Source organism: Callithrix jacchus, chromosome 8 (assembly GCF_049354715.1).
Source record: "Callithrix jacchus isolate 240 chromosome 8, calJac240_pri, whole genome shotgun sequence".
NCBI classification, from domain to species: domain Eukaryota; kingdom Metazoa; phylum Chordata; class Mammalia; order Primates; family Cebidae; genus Callithrix; species Callithrix jacchus.
Window position 1 is genome coordinate 66,888,607 of NC_133509.1, and position 12,019 is coordinate 66,900,625.

At 37.0% G+C, this 12,019-nt stretch overlaps 1 protein-coding gene across 3 annotated transcripts in view; it reads left to right on the forward strand.

Annotated features, from left to right (window-relative positions):
- The window catches only part of AKAP6 (A-kinase anchoring protein 6), a 549,073-nt gene that overhangs the window by 100,150 nt on the left and 436,904 nt on the right, over nt 1-12,019 (forward strand). Inside the window, exon 2 of one of the 3 annotated variants that reach the window (XM_054239865.2) lies at nt 2,683-2,800. The exons of the other annotated variants lie outside the window; for them this stretch is intronic. The gene's annotated coding sequence lies outside the window, so the exon portion shown is untranslated. The remainder of the gene's footprint in view (nt 1-2,682; nt 2,801-12,019) is intronic. 3 annotated transcript variants of the gene reach the window in all.

The following is a 12,019-nucleotide window of genomic DNA, read 5'->3' on the forward strand; positions in this document are numbered from 1 at the left end:
AACAACCTTTTGTTTCTTTCTGGAATTTAGAATTACTATTGTTAGTTTTCTATATGTTTATCTCCAGTTCAACCCCCAATTTTCTACTAGTTGGGTAAATCTTTTCTGGGTTTGTTTATTTACATCAGATTTTCTCTCAGCATCATCTGTTTGAAGCAGTCTTGACAGGAGCCTTCTGACCTGTTTTTGTCTGGACTGGAAGCCCTTCCTTGCCTGGTATGCAGCTGCCATTTGGGATTTCCCTTCCTCTTCACCCTGGGGAGATAGACCTCCTGTTGCTTAATCCTGTGATTATTTCTTTCTTGCTTTACTCTTTTGTTTTGGTAGAGCATAGCCTCTGGATTTTTTTAAGAAAAGTGTGTGGGAGATTGATGTTTTTCTGGAGATTTTTTTTTTTGTTTTGGTGTCTGAAGATGCCTTTATTCTACCCTCTCATTGATTATTAGTCAATATGATTCTTGATATAAAATTGTAGGTTAGAATTATTTTTCTTTCTTATGTAAAACAAATTATCTTCTGGCTTTCAATGTTGCTGCTGAGAAATCCAAACCAATCTGATTTATCATCCTTTGTACATGTCTCTACATCCACCTCAAAGCTTACTTCCCTGGATATTCTGAGGTTTCAAATAATGTGTCTTTGGTGTGTGTCTATTTTGACTAACTAGGCAGGTGTTTTAGTTCTGGAAACGCATGTCCTTCATTTTCTTGAAAGATTTCATTGATGATTCTTCCTTTCTCTTTCCTCTTGCCTTCAGGAACTCCTTTCCTCTAGATGGTGGACCTCCTGCAATGGTCACTAATTATCTTACTTTTTCCTCTCTGAATTTATATCTATTTACCTTTTTACTTTGCATTGTGTGAGATTTCCTCAACTTTATTTTTAGCTATTATATTGTGGTTTTCATTTTTGCTATTATACTTGCTTTTATTTTCCCAGAGTTTTTTTTTTTGTTCTACAAATATTTCTTTTGAAATATAGGATCTTTTTCTTATTTTATGGATATAATATCTTATCCCTGATTATCTTTCTTTTTTACTCAAATCATATTTTCCATGCATAGTGTGTTTCCTCCACATTGAGATTTTTGTTGCTTGCTGTGACTCTGTTATACAAATTGGAGCTTTCCCTAAATCACTGCTAATCCTCGACTGCCTGCTGATATTTAGGAGTAAAAGACTAGAAAGCTGATTGGATGCTCTGAATGTGTAGGTGGGCCTGTTGACTGAATGACAGTATAGGGTAATCTGGATGTGCCAATTTCAGTATCTTGTCTTCTTGGACTGATCAGGTCTCCTATAGAGGGAATCTCTAGTCTCTTTACTGGAGGATAAAGGAATTGGTCCCAGTGTATGAGGAACCAAGTCAGGGAAGAGGGTTGGGGGTCTCAACATTCAGAATGTTTACATTATTTGAATTCTCCTATTTTCAGAATACTCCTCAACTGTGCCTGGCATCTGTCAGTCCAGAGACTTTGTGATTCATTGTTTCTAGAGAATAAACCTCCAGTCTTCTGTCTGAATTGGGAGAGTAGAAGCAACTACCCAGGAACACAGAGCATAGAGAGACCTATAGTTCTAACTGATTTGTAAACATTTTAAAAATCAAGATTAATCTTCTTAACATATCATTGTCTCTTTACCTGGAGTTTGGCCAAGCTTGAGGTTAAGGGCACAGACCTCCAAGACTGACAGTTCTGCCCAATATTTTTTGATGACACTTGCAAATTTGGGGGCCCCCAGGGCCATCCTCACTTCAGACTAGTTGGCTATAAATTTGAGAGTTCACACAGACTCTCTCAGATTTAATAATATACTAGAACAACTCATTGAACTCAGGAAAGTACTATACATATCATTACAGTTTTATTGTAGCAAAAGGATACAAATAAGAGCCAGCCACAGGAAGAGACATGTAGGGAAGAATCTGAAGTAGGACAAATCTTCCAGGTCCTCAGGAATGTATTACCTTTCTGTTGTTGATATGTGACAATGCACATAGAATACTGCCAATTTGGGAAGTTTACCTAAGCTTCATTGTCCATAGTTTTTACTGGGACTTCATTATGTAGATATGATTGATTGAATCACCACCTACATGATTGCCCAAAGCCTCATGTTTTGATCACATGGTTAGTCTTTTTGTCTGGTCATCCCTCATTCTGCGTCACCTCATTAGCATACACTTACCAGGTGTGGTCTCAGGGGCCCATCATAAATAATACAGATATTCCTAACACTTGGGAAATTCCAGTGGTTTAGAGGTTGCTTCCTGGGAGCTGGGGCAAAGGGCAGACTTTTCTCTGAATAAAGGTAATGCTTCCCTACACACCCCTCCACCTCTACTTCCAGAGGTAACTGGGTCCATCAATTTCAAAATACTTTCAGGATTCTGAAGTAAAAATCAGGTTGGCTCTTTGTTCTCTGCACTGCTGACTTAGGATTTAGTTTTTGTGAGTTGGTTAAGTCATTATCATTTATTCATCTAATTTCTAGCTTCCAAAATATTGTTTTTCTTCCTATTCTTAAATGTTTATAATTAACAAAAAACCTTTTTGAGTAGTGTTTGTAGGGTTTCTGAAAGGAGAAAAATTAGGTTTGTATACTCAGTTGGTTGTCTTTACTCAGAAATTGCCCAGGCATCTCCCAACTAATTTTTTTTTTTTTTTTTTTTTTGACATAGGGTTTCACTCTGTAACCCAGGCTGGAATACAGTTGTGAGATCACGGTTTGTTGCAGTCTTGACCTCCTGGGATCAAGTGATCCTCCCGCCTCAGCCTCCCTGGTAGCTGGGACTACAGGTGCATACCACCATGGCTGGCTAAGTTTTTGTATTTTTTTTGTGCTGATGGGGTTTCATTATGTTTCCCAGACTCGTCTTGAACTTCTGGGCTTAATCGATACCCCACTTCCATCTCCTGAAGTGCTGGGATTACAGGCACGAGCCACTGTGCCTGGCTCCAACTTAGTTTTATTAGCAACTTTTTTGTAGGATACCTATTGACACCTGGTAAATGCTAAATTAGCAAATACTTCTGTATTGCTGAATTATTACAAGTAACTAATTCAGACTTCAGAATCTTTCAAGACGACCCTTCCCTCAGGGCTCATTTCCTTCCTACTTTACATATTGAGGTCACAGAAACATAGATAGCTTCTAATAACTTGTTGACTGGGCATAAGAATGTGGTGCTAAAGAGGGATCTTTTATCTTCAATCTTGCCTATTTTTACAATGTTTGAACTAATATATATATTCCTTTTTAATTAAAAATAATTTTAGAACAAGAAAGAAAGTAAAAACATTGCATGAAATGATCCTTAAGATTTTTCCACTTCAAATCTATAATGCTAAGATTGTGAGTAGGGATAATGGAGAACTAAAAATGGAGAATTCTTTTTATATTTAATGGAGTAGGTAGGACAGAGCACAGAACTCTTTTAATCATTCTAATTCAAAAGTCACGCTTGTATTCATTCTCTCTCTCTATTTTCCTTTTCTGGCTAGAAAGAGGTTTTTAAGGTTACATTTTGTTAATGAAGTCTTTTCTTGGAAAAGAGAATGTTGATCCTCTCATAATGCTGATTTCTTACTTAAAATTCTTGGTAAATAAGAGTGCATGTATTGACTTTCCTGTACCATTCTAGGATACAACTGTAATTGAATTATTCTTTTTTGAAAATCTTTTTAGAATTCTTGCTCTCTGCAAGATTCATTCCAACCTCCATCATGTGGCATTCTCATCCTACTTATAATATGGCAGCAACTTGTAGCTTATTATGTTTCTGGGCCCCATCAAGTTTCCTGTTCACTTCAACACTCAATTATTTGCTGAATCTTCCAGCTTCTTGGTGTTGAGGTATCTTTGTCTATGCAGTTTCCTCAGCCAGGAATTCCTTCACCTCCCTTCTATCTCTGCCTATTTAAATCATACCCTTTTTAAAAATTTTGTTTTATTTTTAACTTTTATTTAAGTTCAGGAATACAAGTGCAGGTTTGTTATATAAGAAAACTTGTATCATCGGGGTTTGTTGTACTGATTATTTCATCACCCATATATTAAGCTTAGTATCCATTAGTTATTTTTCCTGATCCTCTCCCTTCTCTTACTCTCCACCCTCCAAAAGGCCCCAGTGTGTATTATTCTCCTTTATGTATCGATGTGTTCACATCATTTAGCTCCCACTTACAAGTGAGAATGTGTAGTGTTTGGTTTTCTGTTCATGTGTTAGCTTGCTAAGGATAATGACTTCCAGCACCATACATGTCCCTGCAAACGACATGATCTCATTCTTTTCTCTGGCTGCATAATATTCCATGATGTACATGTACCACATTTTCTTTATCCAGTCTATCATTGATGGGCATTTAGCTTGATTCCATGTCTTTGCTATTGTGAATAGTGCTGCAATGAACATATGCATGTGTCTTTATAATAGAATGAATTATATTCTTTTGGGTATGGGATTGCTGGGTCAAATAGTATTTCTATCATTAGGTCTTTGAGGAATTACCACACTGACTTCCACAATGGCTGAACTAATTTATCATCAACAGTGTATAATAAGCATTCCTTTTTCTCAACTACCTCGCCAGCATCTGCTATTTTTTTGACTTTTTAGTAGCCATTCTGACTGGTGTTAAATGGTATCTCATTGTGGTTTTGATTTACATTTCTCTAATGATCAGTGATGTTGAGCTTTTTTCATGATTTTTGGCCACATGTATGCCTTCTTTTGAAAAGTATCTGTTCATACGCTGACTGTGGTGGCTCATGCCTGTAATTCCAGCACTTTGGGAAGTTAAGGTGGGCTGATAGCTAGGAATTTGAGACCAGCCTGGGTACCCCGTCTCTGCAAGAAAACACAAAAAGTAGCCAGATGTGGTGGCATGCACCTATGGTCATAGCTACTTGGGAGGCTGAGGTGGGAGGATCACCTGAACCCAGGAGTAAGAGGTGGAGTGAGCCAAGATTGTGTCGCTGCATTCCAGCCAAGATAACAGAGGGAGACTCTTTTTCCCAAAAAAAAAAAAAAAAAAAAAAAAAAAGAGAGAGAGAAGGAAAGAAAGGAAAAGAAAAAAAAAGAAAGAAAAGTAGCTCTTCATATTCTTTTCCCACTTTTTTATGGGGTTGTTTTTCTCTTGTAAATTTATTTAAATTTCTTATAGATGCTGGATATTAGACCTTAGTTAGATGCATAGTTTGCATACATTTTATCTGTAGGCTGTTGATAGTTTCTTTTGCTGTGCAGGTGCTCTTTAGTTTAATTTGATCTCATTTGTCAATTTTTGCTTTTGTGGAAATTGCTTCTGGTGTCTTCGTCATGAAATCTTTGCCTGTGCCTATGTCCTGAATGGTATTGCCTAGATTTTCAGGTTTTACATTTAAGTTTTTAATTCATCTTGAGTCAATTTTTGAATATTAGGAAGTGTTAGGAAGGGTCCAGTTTTGATCTTCTGCATATGGCCAGCCAGTTACCCCAGCACCATTTACTGAGTAGGGAATCTCAGACCCATTTTTATAAGCCCATCTGAAATGTTACCTTCTCTAGAAAGGGTTCCCACTTATCTTTCCTCCACTCAGGATTAATTTTACTCCTGGGGCCTTACTGGAGTTTTGTTTGTATTTGCCCTCCATATATTTGACCATAGCCTGCTGGTGCAGTAGGTATGAGTATGTGTGGGGGTTGGGAGAAGGGGAGATAGGAGAGAGAGACATGAGAGAGATTGTTTCTATAAAGTTATAATGTCCTTGACGGTGAATATGAAGAGTCATATATACATAGAATGCCTTTGAATGCTCACTAGTGTTCACTGCATCCGGGTCCACATACTGATGACCATGGGTGCCACTGCCGCTGCCTGCCTGAAGCAGCCAAATGAATCTCTGTGTGATAGGAACTGACTGCTATGGGGGAGGAAAGAAAGCACAGGGAGGCATAATGAGTATCTGAGTCAGTCTGGGTATCCCTGTCACAGGAAGATCTGAATAATTGGGGAGAGGGGTAGGAGGAAGGTTTGAAGGGAGAAGATGATTGATTAAGTGTGTTATAGTTGACAGAAGATTGTGCTCTAGGCAAAGGAGTTAGCGGGTATTTGAGGGAAGACCCAGGAGATGGTCTCTAAGTGATTAGTACAATGTAATCACCCATCTGCCTTGCCGAGGGGCACAGCTGTACAAAAGGAATCATTCAAGGGGGAAAAAGAGAGAGAGAAACACCAATGATAACCTGGAGAAGATCTTTTAAATTATGGAAATCTGTTTGGGCTCCCCTACTGACAGGCTGTTTCCCCACTGGGGCATCAGGCAGCAATTATGGACATTTTCTTAGGCGCATCTTACAGAAGCCACTTTAACTTTTTCCCTAAGTACAAATTTAACTTAATGCTTGGCAGCAACTCTTTGCCTCTTCTATTTAAGAGCTTAAAACCATTTAAAGTTTCCCAGATCCAGACCCAACAAAGAGGCCTGGGAGGTAGACAGGCAGCAAGATTTAAAACTAAGTGATGAATTATATCCTCATTCATCTTCCTAGGCAGTGGCATTTAATTAACCAATTTATTAAACTTGTTTTTATGTTTTATACACAGAGCCCAGTTTTGGTATCCTGGAATCAGATGCAGGGTATATCTCTTGAGTTTCTTTGTTTTTCCTTAATGCAATAAAATTATAAGAGCCAACCTTAGATAAAAATTGAAACAGGCCAGAGGAGTTTTTTTCTTTCTAAATTCAATGTCTATATGAATAGGTTCTATGAAGAGTGGTTATAAGAATATAAGAGAAGAAATGGAGAAGGAGAAAAAGGAAACTTATGTAATGTTTAATATAATTTTTCTACTTCTGTAATACGTGCTACATAGCAAGCACATCTGTTAATTTGACTAGAATTATTCTTTAATCACTGGCTTATGTTTTAAGGAGTAAGCAAGGCACAGAAAGACTGAGAATAAGAATTTAGGCTTAGTGTTGATAAGATGAAAAGACTGCCTCTCAAACTGTACTCATGATAATGCTCTTACATGGAAAAAACAGTGTCTTGATGAGGCAGAGCAGGAATCTATTTGGCTGAAGTTGGCTTCGTCAGCTGGTCATGATTTATCCTGCTTTAAGATTGCTTGGTTTTTTTGAGAGTATAGTCTTGGTTCTTCTGAACCATGACTGGAAGTTCTCTGTCTACCCAAACAATCTTTTCCACAGTGATCCTTGTTTTGGCAACTGTTTCCTTTTTCTCAGCACACTCATCACTGCTGGTTTGCCTATAACTGCACAATCCTGGAGCTTATACATTAGCTTCCAAATAGGGACTGCATAGCAGCCCTCTCTGAGCAAGAGATTTAGGCCACTAACGGAGTATGAAGCTGGTGCTCTACTGGCACCAGTGTCCTGCCAGCATGGTGCAGCCCTGTCACTGGCCTTTGTATTGTTTGGCCACAAGAAGATAAACAGCGGGAGAGAGGAGGAGCCAGATGATTAATCCTGAAGGACCATTAGGGACAAAAGCATTTACAGTGAGTATAGTTGGCAAGATACCCGGCTTTTCTGTTCTTTTATTTAAGAGAGAAAATTGTCAAAGAAAGGAGAGAGAGGTGGGAAGCTTTGATGGTGATGTAGCTGAACTTTTGTCTCCTGATTTGGTTGAATCAACTTTTCTGATTTAAATATGTCTGTTTATTCAAGTCAAATTGATTCTGCTAACATCAGGCTCTAACCCAAACTTGTGGACACAAGATCGTGGAAACAGTCCGTGTTAGTAAGCCATCCATGGAATGTTTCTATAGGATGATAGAGTAAGGTAGAAAAACGCTTTTATAATTTTTTAAAATGTCTTAAAATTATTACTGCTTTCAGCTATTGCACTTTAATGGTTGCCTCTTCTTTGAATTTGTGTAAAGGAAAGGATTTGACAGATGTTATTTTTAACAGCAGCTGGGATAAAGGTGGTATTATCGCTAATGCTGGAAAGGTGACTGCAGACAAGCATTTGATGTAGGGGGAGGGAGATGAGAGGTCATTGAGTTCCAAAAAGCTGGCCGATCACTCCTTTCACACCATCTTGGAGCCAGATTTGTAACTCAGTGGGTACCTGTGTGCACTTGGTCAAATTTTTTTATTTTCACCATCAGAAGTTGTAGTCTAAGCTTTTAAAAAAATGTCACTGTGACTAGAAAGGAATATTATTACAAGATGACTTATAAAAAAGAATTCAAAACTTATAGTATTTAGAAATAAAGACTTGTGCTCAATTTCTTGCTTTCTGTTTGCATTCAAATGGAGTAATTAGTTTAATAGGAAAGAAACTTGAATAGTCCTGATAAGGGCAGGAAGAATATTCACAAAGACTGTGACTATAGGTTTCCACATTGGAAACATTTTTTTTGAATTATTTATCTTTAAAATCAGATATGATTTTGTTAAAATCAGAAATAAAGTATGACTATCCATGTATGCTACATTTAAATGTGAACTACTATAATTGAAAAATGTTTGTAGTAATTGCTTTTCATGAAAATGGGCAATTAATCCATTTTTTGCTACTACCCAGGCTTGCTGTTCTTAATGACACATGTAGCATTCCTTTCCTAGTGGCAAAGGTATATGTGAGGGAAACTAAATAGAAGTTGAAATGAAACTTAAGTAAAGCATGCTTTGCTTTATTTCTATGAGTTATAGAAATTCTCTTGTGTATAGTCTGATTAGTTAAATGTGGAAACATCACATCCAGGTTGAAGTTTTATAGTTAAGAAAAATTTTGCTTAGCTAGCTTGCATGTAAGATTTCATTGTATTTTACTAAGGTAGGATGCACATCCTCTCCTCTCCATGCTTTTATTTCATATTTTTATTTTTATTCTGGTTTGTCTTCTACATATATAACTATATCTGTTTTGTCAGTCTTAGTGGCAAATTTCTAGAGGGGAGAATCTCACATGTTTGTTTCTCTGGGAAGAATTAACAACAGAAAATGTGTAAATAATGACTTACAAAATGCTTTTTTCATAATCATAATTTATTCCTTTTCATTAAGTAGGACACATTTATCAACAATGTTTGTATGCTTTGATAAAATAGAGAACCATCATTTAGTAGCTCACAGCTCTCAGGATAGGCAGGAAGCTTCTAAGAGCTTTGATATCTCTGGATAAATTATCCTAGGCAGTCACAGATTCTTAGGGCAAATGGGATCTTACTGACTATCTAGTTTAATTTATCATTTTACAGATGAAGAAACTGAGGCCAAGAAATGTGTAGAGTGTTTTGCCCCAAATCATACAAAACTGCAGTGTGCTTAGTGCACAGACTGATGGTATAAATGGAAATGTTGCAGGTTGGGGCATAAATTGCATTGAGCTAATTCTTTGGTGTGCTTTTTAGTTTACAGTAGGATGTGTATTCCAAAGAAGGCCCTGCCTTGATTTAGGAGTTTCAGAGAAAACACAGTTACTAAGCACTGTTTTTCAGTTGTGCAGGGCTTGTGGACAGGGTTTTGCAGGTGAGTATATATGTGTGAGTGTAGCTTAAACAGTTCACTGTATAATGGCCTGGCTCAGCATTCAGTTTTCTAGTTTCAGTGACTCTGGTTTCCTAAAAGAGGGAACCACTGTGACACCAGTATCTTCATTTGTAACTGGTTACATATTCTTGAACTAGGAATCTTATTAACTATTAACCCTTATGTATCAGATTCCTTCTCTGGGATTGTGCTTCTAAACTTACTCTCAAAGGACAGTGAGTTTTGGGGAAATTGGAATCAGCCTGTCTGAGGCTATGGTATGGCTTATGAAGAAGTGGTATGGTAGCTCACTCTTCCTGGAGTTTTATCCCTGTCAGTGAAATTTTGTTATCTTCTAATTGTTTTTAATAGCCAGGTTTAGTATTATTGTTGCTTTTAAAACTGAATACAAGTATGGTTAAAAATCTGGTGTGTCTGCCTGATATTCATGGGAAAGAAAAATGTGTGGGGTATGGATTTCTGTCTTTTGCAGTCAGGTGGAGAAAGCTGTTGAACTGAAGCCTGAAGCCATTCTCTAAGACAGTCATCAAAGTGATAAACCTACTTTATGACATATATTTTGCTTTTTGCAAGTAAAAAAAATTTTTTAAATTTATTTTACAAATTTAAAAAAATTTATCTGTAATTCTTCTCATCATTTAACTCAAAAGTTAGATGCCCAAGAAATTAGGGAAAGGGATTATGCTGCAGTATTGGAAAGATTCTGAAAAAATATGTCATAGGAGTAACTTAGTCTTCAGGCTTTTGTCAACTCAACAAACCTTTTTTATTTCTACTCCTCATTCCTGTATGAAAAGATACATGTTTCTAGCCAACTTGGAAGCATTTTTAAAAGTTTCCCCTCTATTTTGGTATGTAAAAATAATTTTGCTTTTTTGCTGAATATTTGTTACTTTACAGATATGAGCTACTTTTTGACAATCACATTTAATTTCCGATCTTTTGGTCAGTCACCTTTCATCGTTGGAGGAGTAATGGTATAAACTACCTTGAATATGTAGAACCAGAAAAAAAATTATAAAAGAAAAAGAAATTCATTACCTTGAGCAGAAGAAGCTGCTCCTGAGACTAAAAATAGTGCTTATTCAGGCAAGGACTTCATGACTAAAACACCAAAAGCAATGGCAACGAAAGCCAAAACAGACAAGAGTTTTAACCTTAAGAGTTTCTGCACAGCAAAAGAAACAATCATTAGAGTAAACCAGCAACCAACAGAAGGGGAAAAATTTTTTGCAATCTACCCATCAGACAAAGGGCTAATATCCAGAATCTACAAAGAACTAAAACATTTACAAGAAAACAAACAAACCCATTCAAAAGTGGGCAAAGGATATGAACAGACACTTCTCAAAAGAAGACATATATGAGGCCAATAAACACACGAAAAAATGTTCATCATCATTGGTCATTAGAGAAACCACATTGAGATACCACCTCACGCCAGTTAGAATGGCAATCATTAAAAAATCTGGAGACAACAGATGCTGGAGAGGTTGTGGAGAAAAAGGAACACTTTTATACTGTTGGTGGGAGTGTAAATTAGTTCAACCATTATGGAAGACAGTGTGGTGATTCCTCAAGGATCTAGAAATAGAAATTCCATTTGACCCAGCAATCCCATTACTGGGTATATACACAAAGGATTATAGATCGTTCTATTATAAAGATACATGCACATGTATATTCATTGCGGTGCTGTTTCCGATAGCAAAGACCTGGAACCAACCCAAAGCCCATCGATGATAGACTGAACAAAAAAAATGTGGCATATATACACTGTGGAATACTATGCAGCCATAAAAAATGAAGAGTTCCTGTCCTTTGTAGAGACATGGATGAATCTAGAGACCATCATTCTCAGCAAACTGACACAAGAACAGAAAGCCAGACACTGCATGTTTTCCCTCATAGGCAGGTGATGAACAATGAGAACACTTGGGCACAGGGAAGGGAACAACACTCACAGGGCTAGGTGGGGGAGGGCAGGGGAGGGGAGGGACAGTGAGGGGGGCAGGGAAGATGGGGAGGGATAACACCGGGAGAAATGCCTGATGTAGGTGATGTGGGGGGGTCTGGGGGTGGGGGGGATGGAGACAGCAAACCGCCATGGCATGTATGTACCTATACAACAGTCCTACAGGATGCAGGATGTGCATAAGATGTACCCCAGAGCCCAAATATAATAAAAAAAAATTTTTGTAAAAGTCTAAAAAAATAAAAATAGTGCTTATTTATTTTAAAGTACAAAAGGCTAAAAGTTGTTGTTTTATACTAGATTGGTTCCAGAAGAAAAAGAAATTTAAGAGCTGGATAATTAAACTAATACAATTTATCAGAAAAAGCAACCTTATTTTATAATGAATTATACTTATGTTATTTTAACATATTTGTAATATTTTACTGTTTATGTATTTCAGAGCAATTTGTTACCCTTAAAATTCCAGAAGCCTCTAAAAATTCCATATAACCATTAACATTTATTAATATAATTTACATTGAGAGTTAATTA